We start from the raw sequence: 13,242 nt of genomic DNA, 5'->3' as shown, positions 1-13,242 counted from the left end.
TCTACCTCGCTGAAGAGAGCTCTTGTTTGTGGATGGAGCTTACTCAATATCCATGCCACCTTTCACCGTGGTGCACCGAGACTCCCCGATAACACGCATCATTTTAACTGAAGATTGAGGCGGCCCGTGTTCAGCTCCTTGGGAAACTCACGGTAATATTCAGCTACTTAATATGGCATATTGTCATACCATAAAGCTAGCATCATAGGATATCTCCCTCAGGTTTGTTGTGTTAATTTGTTTAGTTTTTGTTTAGATCTCCCAGGTCTGCCGCACCCCCAGCACCCGAATCAGGGCAGACGCATATTTGCTTTTTAAATAATCCTGCGACGTATCCTCCCCTGCTGGCTGCCGTTCACATTGCAATTTAACAATAAGTAGCCTAAACTAGTCAGAGGTTATTATGGCCCGTCCAGTTTCAGTTCACATATTATATATTGTATTGATGTAGCCTATTTAAAGCATTAACTTTCTTCTCAGTGTTTCCTCTTCATTTAGCGGTGCCACTGCTTAGGAGACGCAAAATATTGTCCGGAAGCATAGTAGCCTAGGCTAAATGCCCTCCCCTGGCTGCTGAAAATTGCAGTTTATGAATAAACAGCAATGCTAATCCGAGGTACCTGTCTAGTTTTATTCCATAAATATATTGTTTTTATAGACGTTTTACGGCTCCCACACACAGCTGCGTTCCGTCAACGCATTCCAGTGGGTGTTCCCGACGGTAGCTATGCAAATTACTTGAAGTAAAACCGTAATGTGATTGGTTGGTGCCGTCCGTAGATTGGCTTGATTGGCCGGTGCCGTCTGTCGGTGCAGCAACAGCTGAACTCCTCAACGCGAGCGGCGGGAGAAACGCGATGCGACGGACCCACAATTCAGTTCGGCAACGGATCACGTGAGCCCATGTAAAGTGAATGGGATGCGTCTCCAGCAACGCGAAGCACGCAGCTGTGTGTGGGAGCCGTTAGACTACAATTTTCGCACAATTTGGTGGAAAGGTGTAGCACAGGCCAAGGAAAACCCATTAATTTCTGAAGCTGATCATATAAAGTATTTCCCATATCGTAGTCTATAGGCCTAAGCTCGCTCACAACAACAGCAATGAAACTGAGAGGATGTCTCCGCGAAGACACCTCTACTACATTAGATGCGCACTAAATTGCGAATCGACGCAGTAAAAAAGCAACGACTGCTGGTAGTATTAAATGAAGGTAATTTTCAAAACATTTTGTATGCACTCGCAGTGATGGCCTAGTAGGCCTAATGTGAATCGCGGACTATAAAGTAAAGGAGATTTGCACCAAATAAAGGCAGTGTTGTGGGTTGTGTTTTTACAACGTGTTGGCACAAAACTTAATTTCTGTCATGAACGAAGTAAGCTAAGCGTTTCTCCATTGTCAACGTGATCTACCTGTAGCCTATGTTCAAGCGTTCAAGTGACAATGTGGTTTAATGCATGGGTTAACCTGACGTGTCAGACAGAAGATGAGCCTGTCTTAGTTCCTGAATCCTGTCCCTCTCAAGTCACGTTAGGCTAAATGGTGTAATTAGCAACTAGAATTAAATAATCATCCCGCGAGTGACAGTTTTTTATACAAACTTTTTTTTTTCTTGGGGGGGGGGGGTGGATGAAATGCATAACAGAATAACGAAATCTGTTTTGTGACCTGCTAAAATACATTTCGTGAGTCAGCAGTTTGCGGAATGAATTAGCTAGTGGGTCCCATTTAGAAGTGGCACTCGCGCCTCCCGTTATTCACAGAGCTGCGTGAAATCTATTGCAACTTTTCGCCACGAGGTGCCAGCTTAAGTCCGCTGTAGCATTGCCGGTAAACGGGGCAGCTGGCTGCATTCAGAGCCTTTGCAACGGCAGTGTGATTGGCAATGCGCGGACCGGTGCCAGGCAGTGCTGGACCTAGCCGGTTCGCGAAAAGCAACTGCATAGGCTTTCTCTGAATTATCTATGGTCTATGATCTTCAAACTATGAGCCTCTTCAACGAGTAGATTGCTGGTCCACTGGACCACGAATTTAGGCTAGATTCTGTCTGTTAATTTTGCGGCACAACTGCTGGAACCGCGGACCGAAAGAAAAAGAAACTAAATGTTTCCATAATTAATACATAGGCTTACTTCTTAATTCATCAAATATAAAGGCATAACATTAGCCTAGGTGGTAGTGGTAGGCTGTGAGTGCTCATTCAAAGTATATGCGCGCCTGTGCAAGTGAAACTGACAAACTTGTGGGTAGGCTAAGCAATGATATTTAAAACAATGAATGAAGTGGATTCCTGTAATGTTCATGAAAACAGTATAGCGATTGGATAGCCTAATAAATCGCGACTTCTTGTAGGCCTAACAGTAGGGCTAGTTTATATCGTCTCGCTGGAGTCCGTGCATAATAGGCCTAATCGCTATGCCTACTTGCCTGTCCAAATAGAGGGCTTTCCTTTGTTTCACAGAGCTCTGAATAACGGGAGGCGCGAATGAAGTAGCCACTTCTATGGTAGCAAAGTCGCAACAATGTTCCGTACAGTCTGCCGCCTCTGGTTTGCCGCGGTATTGCACTTATGGTTGGATGATTTAGCGATACCAGAGAATGTCTAATAAGGGGAGAACCGCCACTCTCGGGAAACTTCCCGTTTCTGAACTGGTTGCAGTTCCTTTTCTGGTTCCACATGAGGGCGCTCCCGAATAAGTGCAGAATTAATGGAGGTCTATGGAGCTGTACCCCTCAAATCCACTTTTCTCGGGATATAATTTTTTGCCAAGAAATTTGAATGTTGCATGCGAAAGAGGGGACAGAGAAAATACACACCGCTGAGTATTATATTTTTTGAGTCACTTATTTGTTCTAAAAAGCCTTTCAAATGCGTCAATGACGTCATTCATTAGCAGAAAGCCAGTGTGTTGTGGGCAACAATGACCCAACCTGTAAGAAATCGAAAGGACGTAAGTACTCGTTCATTCAACTTTTGACCTATAATCCATAGTGAGCTTGCAGAAACCACAATCAAATCTTCGATTTTTCAACAACAACCAGGTGAAAGAGACAAATTTAGCCGTCTAGCTCCATAGACCCCCATTGTTTTTGCACTTATTCATGATCGCCCCTAGCGGAACTGCAACAGATTGCAGGTACAATGGAGTTAATAAGGAGTGATCCGGCTCTCCGTAAACGGGCTCTGGCGATACGATGTCCAATAGACTTCCTGTATACCTCATTTGAAAGAGGAGGCTCTTGTCTACAAAATATGCCCTGATTGGGTTATCTCCGAACATTGTGACCAATCCTATGGGTGATTTATTAACAAGAGTCTCTGATTTTCTCTGATTTCGCCAAATTTGTCCCGTAACAGTGTTACGTACACCAACTCGCGAAACAGCAACAGTGTTCCGTACACCGCTTTTGGGTACGATTTAAACACACATTTTACACCGTATGACGTATATTTACATTGTTTGATGTTGGTAGTGGATATATCTGTTGATCAATACGTGGTAAGGATTATTTTAGGATTTATAGCTTAGATGTAGTTTAGCCTTACCAGCAAGTCATTTGGTACTTCCATGTTCTTTCTCTGATAGCCTACTCCTTGAATAAGTCAATGGAAACTCCTCATGTCATTGTAAGTGCGGTGGTGACCACTTTTATTATTAATACAAAGTGCATCAAGGCGCTGCAAAGAGGGGAACATAGAAAGGTGCCACATTTAAGAACACTTGTGAAATATGGGTGCGCAACACAGTTCTGGTTCACAGTACATGGAAGGGGGGTATGACACAATGTTCCGTACAGTCTGCCGCCTCTGGTTTGGCGCGGTATTGCCCAGGGTCAGTTACAGGGCAGTAAGAGAATGCATCAGATTAAAGAGCAGTGGGCACTTGTAAGACCTAAAACACAGAACACAACACGTGTACTGAATTAAGTGCCATTTCAAGAAGCCCTTTGTAAGACCAGAACACACAGAACATAACACAAAACAAAATATATGTAAAAAACCAATGAACTATATACAGTATGTACAATATTTACACTATTTACAATATTTACAATATATACAATATTTACAGCTCCAGTGCCACCTGGAGTGACACACTGGCCTGGCACTTATAGCAGTACCATTCACCCTCTGGTACCACACTGACTTCCAGGCACTCTGTGTGGTACCAGAGGGTGCACAAGTCGCACCGCAGCCACTCGTGGATGTCACGGGAGGACCCAGGCGGAGCCGTGCCCTTGCATAGTGTGCAGTACTGCTCTGGGTCCTCCCATGCAGCGCGTAATGCTGCCTGAGTTCTCTCACGCTGCTCTCTGGCCGCCTGCTGGGCTGCCCGTGCAGCTGCCCTCTCAGCTCCGTTTTGGGCTGCCGGAGGAGCCGCTGTGCTGCCCTCTCTCTCTTGTCCGCCTCCTTGCGCCTCTCCTCCTCCTCTCTCTCTGCCAGGAGGGCCGCGTAGGCATCTGCAGTGATGACCCTCACTGGCAGAGGCATTCTCCTCCTCCCCCGGGCCGGCCGGTCAAAATGCGGTGGGACGAGTATGTCGGCCAACCCTGCCGGGATGACACCGGCCGACACCAGGGGATTCGGGAACCGGCGACAGGTGGGACACTGCCCAGTGGGTGTGGCAGCAGCAGCGGCGGTGGTGGTGGTGGAGGAGGAGGCGTCGGGACGGTGGTGGTGGTGATGGTGGCAGCAGCGTCGGCGGGACCCCAGGGCGACGAGACGGGCGATGAAGCGCACTCTACGACGGTGGAGGCTACGACGGTGGCGGTGACGGTTCCAGTGTCGGCGGCGGAGGTGGTGGCAGACCTGGTGTGGGCAGCGGCGACAGCGGTGGAGACGTCAGTGAGGTCCTCCGGGTCCTCATCTGTATCAGACGAGAGATGGTTTGGCTCCCGGAGGCCTTTGACGAGCTGTTAGTAGGTGTTTAGAAAAAGATGTTAATCCAATGAATTGTACTTCACATAATGTCAAACTGTTTTTTCTGCTAACTCACCTTTGAGTCGTCCACCGCTGTCCTGTCAAGTGGGAACAGGCCTGTAGAGCGGAACCCGCTCTTGATGGTGTCAGGCGTACAGGCCTGCTCCACCGCGTACTTGAGCACCGCTGAAAAGTGCCGCTTGCCCAGCACCAGGTCTCCTCGCACCAACCCCATCTCCCGTGCCAAACTGGAGAACGCCGCCTTCAAGGAGCCGTACACCGCCACGTCCAGTGGCTGGAGCACATGGGTGGTGTGCGCTGGCAGGCACACCACCTCTATCTGGTTGGCCCGACAGAAGTCGACCACCCCCTTCCCAACATGGGCCTCATGCTGGTCCATGAACAGGAGGAGGGGCCGCTCCTGCCGGGCGTGCTTCACAAAGTGCCCCAGCCACTTCACGAACAAGTCACTGTCCATGTAGCCTCTCTCCGACACGCCGTAGAGTGCGTTGGTGGGCCCCTCCAGGCTGTAGGCCGTGCTGGGGAGGCACCCCTGAAAGATGATGAACGGGGGCACGCTCTCCCCAGTAGCGTTCGCGCAGCAGTGGACCATTATGTAGCGACGCAATATAAAACGTAGCCTATGCAATTTATTATCCCGTCTGTTATGACATGTACAACAATGTTTTTCACAATTTGACTGAGCGTGTTCACATAAAATAATAATAATATTGTCATCATCGCGAACTGTTGAGTAAGGGGGTCAGTCGTGTTTGTGACGCACATACAGCCTTGTAGCCTATTTTGCTTAACGACAGGTTGTGAGTGTATGTTGACAAAAAATAACCATGCAATTAAAATAGTCAACTTAAAACTTTGCTATTATTAATTTATAGCACAAAACCATAACCAGTAGGCCTACCAGAACCTTGCATATTAGCGTCATGATGCGTCTATTTGGCAAGGCAACTAGCTGTCATGGATGCGTTGTTGCTAAAGGAAGGCAGGTGTCAAAAGTTAAAAAAATAATGGAAATGGGCGGCTCATGGAAACGGGGGAGAACTAAGCCATGGTGTAAAGAAATTAAAGTGCCAGGGGTTTGCTTTTGCGCGGTTTGCTGCAAGAAAATTGTTCATGGATGCATTAGGAAAACATTTTAGCTCGCCAACAACAGAGGTGGGCGAAGTACTCAATTTCAGTACTTAAGTCAAAGTACAGATACTACTGGTCAAATGTTACTCCGATACAAGTAAAAGTTGCATATTCAAAATTGTACTTAAGTACTGAAGTACTTGATTTTAAAAATACTTAAGTATTAAAGTACAATTTGAAATTACATGTGTAAGGTTTAACACTTAAATGCATGCCCCTGACTAGCTTGTATAATAAGCTGCAGAATAAGGGATTATAGAATGTTACAGAATGAAGAAACCCAACTGACAGAAAGAAAATGTTTATTTTCTATCAAACTGGCTTGACATGAAAGCAACATTCAAGCAACTTTACATCACAGGTCCAACAGTGGCTCATGGTTTCTGAGGGCAAGTAAGGTAGGTGTGTGTGTAGCACAGCCTACTTCATGCTTAAATCTAACCAACCATTTCAAGGAAACAAAAGAGACTACATGGGTGCACAAATTCCCTTTCCACTTTGTGTTTACAATATAGACAGCCAACCATTTTAAGTAAACTAAACAAGTCTACATGGGTGCACAAATTCACTTCCCATCACTTAAAATGGTTGCCTGTCTATACTGTAAACAAAACAAGACTACATGGGTCCACAAATTCACTCCCCATCACTGTGTATGGACAGCCAACCATTTCAAGTAAACAAAACAAGACTACATGGGTGCACAAATTCTCTTTCCACTTTGTGTTTACAGTATAGACAGCCAACCATTTCAAGTAAACAAAACAAGACTACATGGGTGCACAAATTCTCTTTCCACTTTGTGTTTACAGTATAGACAGCCAACCATTTTAAAGCACGCATTTAAAACTATAGGAATCGTTCATCCGTTCAGTAAACTTAAACATTTTGTCGAGATACGGCCATGGGTGCGAGTACTCGACAGGGCATCCGCCTTCATCTCCGTCTCCGTCTACCTCCATCTTGCTGTCGATTTAGGAATAGAGAACGGTTAGACGTTGAACTTGGTTTTATAGCCTAGCGCACAGATGTGACGCAACCCTGATTAGTGATAGGCTGTCACCTGCGAACAAACCACATTTTAGAAGAGAGGGGAGGGGGGGACAGAGTTTCGATATAGGCTAGACCTAGTTTATTGAAAGTTAAAAGTAACGAGAGCCTTAACAGAAATGTAGTGAAGTTAAAAGTACGATTTTTGTCATTCAGATGTAGTGAAGTGAAAGTGAAAGTATTTTTAAAAACATTAACTCAAGTGAAGTACAAATACTCAAAATATGTACTTAAGTACAGTACTTAAGTAAATGTACTTCGTTACTGCCCACCTCTGGCCAACAATCAGAAAACCGCCATAAGGTTAACGTTCGTGCACTTCAGGACATCTTCCCTACCTGGTGCAACTATAGCCACCACAACAGAGGTAGGCTACGTTTATCTTTGGCTGACCGTTTTTTCGCTCAAAAAGTAGGCTATGCAACACGACCTGTCCCTCACCATATCACAACCAATTGTCAACCTTATACAATCTGTTGCTGAAGACAAGCGCCCTCTCCAGATTGTCGTTATCAAATGCGCAGACCTCCTGCATGAGTACACACAGTATTGCTGCTCATTGGAAAACTGAGTTGTCTGTAAAACTCAAAATTACCATGTTTTCATTAAATGCGGATAAGGCAACAAATGGAAATATGAACAATATCTAGAATGTTCTGATTCGTTACTTTGATGAGGAAATGGGAAGTCTTGCAAACTTGATTTTATAGATTTTACTTGGTGTTGAATTGCATATTAACAAGAAAAAAATCTCCCCTTTAAACACTTTTGGCCTGAATTAATTAAATAAGAGTGTAAGTTAAAGCCTTTCTACAATATTGCTGCAGTAGAAAAGAACAACAATGGCTAATCAGCAATGGTCAGGGATGGTACTGAAATATTATTTTGTTCATCAGGAAAACTCAATCTCAATCAAGAACACTCTCAATTCGCCTTATTCACATGGCGGCTAGAACGAGGCTACAGGGTACACAAACCATAGGATTGTTATGTTCTATGCATTCACCTGTAGGTGCATTAATTATATAGTAAGTGTACCCTGTAGCCTCGTTTTGGTTTAAACAATGGCCGCCGTGTGAATAAGGCGAATACTCCCTTTACTTTGCTGTTTGCATCTTTTTGTACATTATAAACCAATAGGTCCTGACCGCAAAAGGGGTGCTATCTCTATAGGTAGATATAAACAACGTATGACTTATGGCCTAAAAAAAGTTCAGTCAAACGATTTTTTTTTTCACTTTAATCCCTGTGACTCACGAAATGTATTGCAGCAGGTCACAAAACTGATTTCGTGATTCTGTTATGCATTTCGTCCACGTAATGAAATGATCGTGACACATAATTAATTTCGTAAACAGCTGACTCACGAAATGTATTGTATGTGATTCTATTATGCATTTCGTCCACAGAATGAAAGCATATGTCACTGAATGCATTTTGTAAGTTATTAAGTTAAATTGCGTGGACGGAATGCCTTCTGTAACACAACACAATACTTTTGTGGACGAAATTGAAATGGGATAGAATGATTCGTGTAGGTGCATTCCGTATTTACGTAGACATAATTACTTTTGACCAAAAAAAAGAGTTTATTTCGTCTACGACAGTGAATAGTGCATTCAGCATTATGTCCATGAAAGGAAAAAGCCACCAGTCAATTTCGACACGAAATGATGTGCTCTCTTCAGTGTTTCGTGGACACAATGCAAACCAATTTGTGCATTCCGTGGACAAAAGGCGTTATGATGTAACATGGTTTCGTAATGAATATATGTATTTCGTCACACAAAAGTCATTCTGTCCACAAAATTACGATGTAACATGGTTTCGTAATGAATATATGTATTTTTATTCTGTGAATCTAGTGTAAAGTGGATACATTTTGGCCTATATTGTCCAGGGAAAACAGATTAAACACCCTAAACTATATATTTTCTGAAAGCATAACCTCTAGATGAGATATAACCCCAGTTAAGACATGTCTTATCTTCCTCCATGCCATGGGCATGGTACATTATCCTGTATTGCATTTGCTCTGTATTAAAGCACATTGCTTTTAATATATGGCTGAAAAAGGTAGAGCATTGAAACATTTTCAATGTCAACATTTAAAATCATATTCTTGTTTAATTAGACCATCATTTGACATAAATTTCACCCCTGTAGGCTGAATAGTAATTGAGATAAAGCCATTTTAACCTCTTCACAGCCATTTTTGGGGCCATCTTGAAAATGACCCCTTTCCCAAGGTCAGATTTTATTAGATTTTTAGTATGTTATTTAGCATGTCCAACAGTACTAGAATCCACAAAAAAACTTTGAACTCTATATTGACCCACCTATGGTTTGAGAAAATTCTGTGTCATCCAGTTGCTTATGGCATTGAGGCAGGTGACCAGATTGAAGAGAGAGAGTGTGTGGGAGGGCTTAGAGTGAATATACAGTAAATGTGTGTGTCATCAGCATAGCAGTGAAAGTTTAAACCATACTGAAGTAAAATATGACCAAGGGAAGGATGTAAATGACCAAGAGCAGGGGGCGTAGGACAGAACCCTAGGACAAACTGTTCCCTAGCTGTGAGACTTGACCTAAACCAGGAGAGTGGAGTACCAGTCATACCCAAAAGTGTTTCCAACCGGGTGAGCAGTGTGTTGTGACGGACCGTGTTGAAGGCAGCAGTCCAGCGGTAATAAAATGCTGATATGGCCTAGTAGGTTGTTAACAACCTTGATCAGGGCAGTCTCGGTGCTGTGCTTAGCCCTACAACCGGACTGAAACACTTCCCATAGGCCATGATCAGTCAGGTGTTCTTGGAGCTGTGAGGCTACAGTGCGCTCAAGACGTTTGGAAATAAATGGCAGGTTGGTTGACTTTTTTAAAAATAAAATCAGACGATTTTTGTACAGTGCAAAGTTGAAACACTGTCAAGTTGAAATTACTCCAAAAAAAAAAAAAAACGTAAGTAAAATCAGATGATTTTTTTTTAACATTGTGTTAATTCATACAACTTAGTTGATTTTTTTATAAGTTGAAGGACTTGATGATTCTTCCAGTGAGCTTTGGGATTCTTGCACTGATACAGATAATTGAATATTTAAGTTGAGCAAGATTAGTTTTTTTCAGTCGCTAACAAGCGTTTGTCTAACCAGTTGTCACATTTTCAAAACTCTAAACACAATTAGCACAGCATCGGTCTTTTGTGGCCATACCATTCACACATTTCATGGCGTTTTCACACAATATGCAGTCAGTGAACACATTTCCACAATGCTTACATTTTCTTAACAGACAAGCTATACCTCCTTACAAAATTATAGATTGTTTTTGCAGTATTTACAAATGTTAACACACAACATCCCACAATAGTAAAAACAATATTCCAAACCTTAGATACTGTATAAAAATATCAGTTCAAAAACAATATATCTCAGCTGATAATATAGACAAACAATTCAATAATTGACACACAACTGATATGTTGGGTAAATTGGGCCAACCACAGCTGATTCCAGTCTGGCTTAGACTCAGTGGCAGGGGTTATTTTGTTCTATTACACTGACACAGTCAGGGTAGGAATTTCACGGCGGCCACGACGGCCATGGCCGTCGTAGCCCCTTGTGTTGGCCGAGATGCCCCTTTGAAAATTAGAGGTTTACAGGCCACTGTGGCCTTGGTGCCCCCTTCTCTCAATATTCTGGTTTGCGTCGGACTAATAGCGTATTTTATTAGCCTATGGCCTGACAAAATAATCTTTCACAGCACAAATTATTGTAGAATTTTACGCAGTGGAAAAGTGACAGCGCACGGCAAGAAAGTAAGTGCGTCCAGATTCCCATTCTTCTCAGTTGAACTACTCGCGAAGTAGCCTACTCATCATACAGGCATCACAAGTATCACATCACATGAAAGAGCTTTTTCTCAGCTTTTAAAGCCAAACCATGTGTATACAGGTCATGTACATGGTCTACTGTGGATCTACAAATATCTGTTTGACATGGATTGGCTTTAAAACAAGATGGGACAGCGCGAACATGACCTTTACAATTGGTGCTGGCTGGGTATTGAACTGGGCTGCATTCAAGGATTCAACGGTACCTCATTTTTGAAAATCTGACATACGGGTCAAAAGTTACATGCACACTCCTTCACAGACACAGACAGCCCAGCCCAGTTTTATAATTAGTCAGCTGCCAGATGGCTTAGAACTCTGCCAGGTGCAAGCAATCAAGAGTCTGGCAGAGAGTTGTAATGATATAATTGAAATTCAAACATCCGAGCATTCCGCCATTCATTTAAAAAAAAAACTGCCAAAAAACAGGAATAACACCGGTTTGGGATTTGGAACCGTGTCGATAGCTCAAATGATCTAGGAGCAGTAGTCGGTACAAAAAGTGGGTGGATGGAATATGTATACTTAAGAAGAACATTAGTGGGCTTGCTTGAACAAACCCACTAATAAAGAAAGAACACCTAAGAAGAACAATAGTGGGCTTGCTATTTTGCTAAAATGAGCGCATTCTTTAGTAACACATGCACACAATTTAGAAAAAAAAAGCACACAATTTACTAAAATGAGCGCACATTCTCTGGATACACAAAAATATCTAGCAATGACACCTCCTGGGTTCTGTATTTACAACGGCAGAGACAAATATAAATATATAGTGACTCTAGAGGGAGCTGTACAGTCGCCCAAAATATCTGAACATGCATAGTATACCTTTAAGGCTAAATGATATTGAAAGCAACTCAGCTTGCAAGCAGGATTAAGTTTTTTGTTTGTTTCTTTTCTTTTCTTTCTTTTGTGTTGTACACAGTAGCCTAAAGAACTGACATCCCGATGAGTTTACACCTCAGTCTAGAAGATGGCGGCAATGCACTTTGTTTGCACACTGCCAATAAAAATCACAGAGGAAGAAGAAGAGTGTCCAGGCCCCAGGGAAGTTTGATTTGTGGATTGTTTAATATTTTGGTTGAGCATAGAAATAGTTTTTGAAATAGCAACAACCAGTGGGGAATCAAGTGAACAGTATCACTGCACAGCAACATACTGTAGCATCTACCATATACCTGACACATACTAGTTCAACCTCAGTATCACTTGAATTGTATTGCACATCTTGAGAAAACAAGTGAAAAGTCAATTTAGGGCAGTTCCAGCGTTATGGATGTGACAATTGGACTCATTGGTAAACAAAATGCCTTAGAGTGGGGGCAAAATTAGTATCAGTGAATTAATTTGCATAACTTTTAATGCAACCTCTGTCCTCTGAATACTGAGAAATCCTCAAATTGCATATAATCAATTTCATCCTAAGAATACAATGTGACATGAAATGGACACACTTTTGTGAGAGATTACAGGTTTTCTACAAACTCTGTGAATTTTGAAGGAAACTACCGAAACTATGATATATGTAGCATGAAGGAGACTTGAATGAACACAAAAAGTGTGTTTTTGAAACTATGCGTCATTTTCGTAATGCATTATGTAGGAAAAACTGGCGTCATGGATGTGACGGTTTCACGTTATGGATGTGACGTGTCTGAACCAGTCCTCGACAAACTACATAAAACACATAATTAAGTAGTGAATTTTGATATGAAACAATTGAAATAGTAATCATGAAAAACTAGCAATGAAAGTATTGCTTCCTCAGTGCCCACTAAGATCCACAGGAAGAATCAGGACAACAAGTCATTTAAAATATAAAAAAGGAATTAATTTTTTTCTTTTACCGTCATCAATTTTGGTCAGTGATTCCCGGGTTACTGAAACACCAGGGAACATGAAAATTGGTGGCCACTCCCCTAAATAACTAGCCCTACCTGAACCGTTGCACCCAAGATGACAAAATATTTATGGTATGTTAGTCTCAAGAGCCCGCATCAACCTAACCCATACCCACTCATTTGTGATTTGCACACATAAAGTACATGCACGTGCACGTGCACACACGCACATGCACACACACGCACATGCGCGCACACACACACACACGCACGCACGCACAGTCGCACACATACAGACAGGCAAGCACACATACACACATAAACACATACAGACAGGAAAGCACACACACACACACACACACACATGCACAAACACCCACCCACATG

The sequence above is a fragment of the Alosa pseudoharengus genome, unplaced genomic scaffold, assembly GCF_046254945.1.
Source record: "Alosa pseudoharengus isolate Yale_2024_CS ecotype anadromous, Long Island Sound unplaced genomic scaffold, YU_APseudo_1.1 YU_APseudo_1.1_scf_15, whole genome shotgun sequence".
In the NCBI taxonomy this organism is placed as follows: domain Eukaryota; kingdom Metazoa; phylum Chordata; class Actinopteri; order Clupeiformes; family Clupeidae; genus Alosa; species Alosa pseudoharengus.
The sequence above is the reverse complement of the archived record's forward strand: the minus strand, read 5'-3'. Positions refer to the sequence as shown.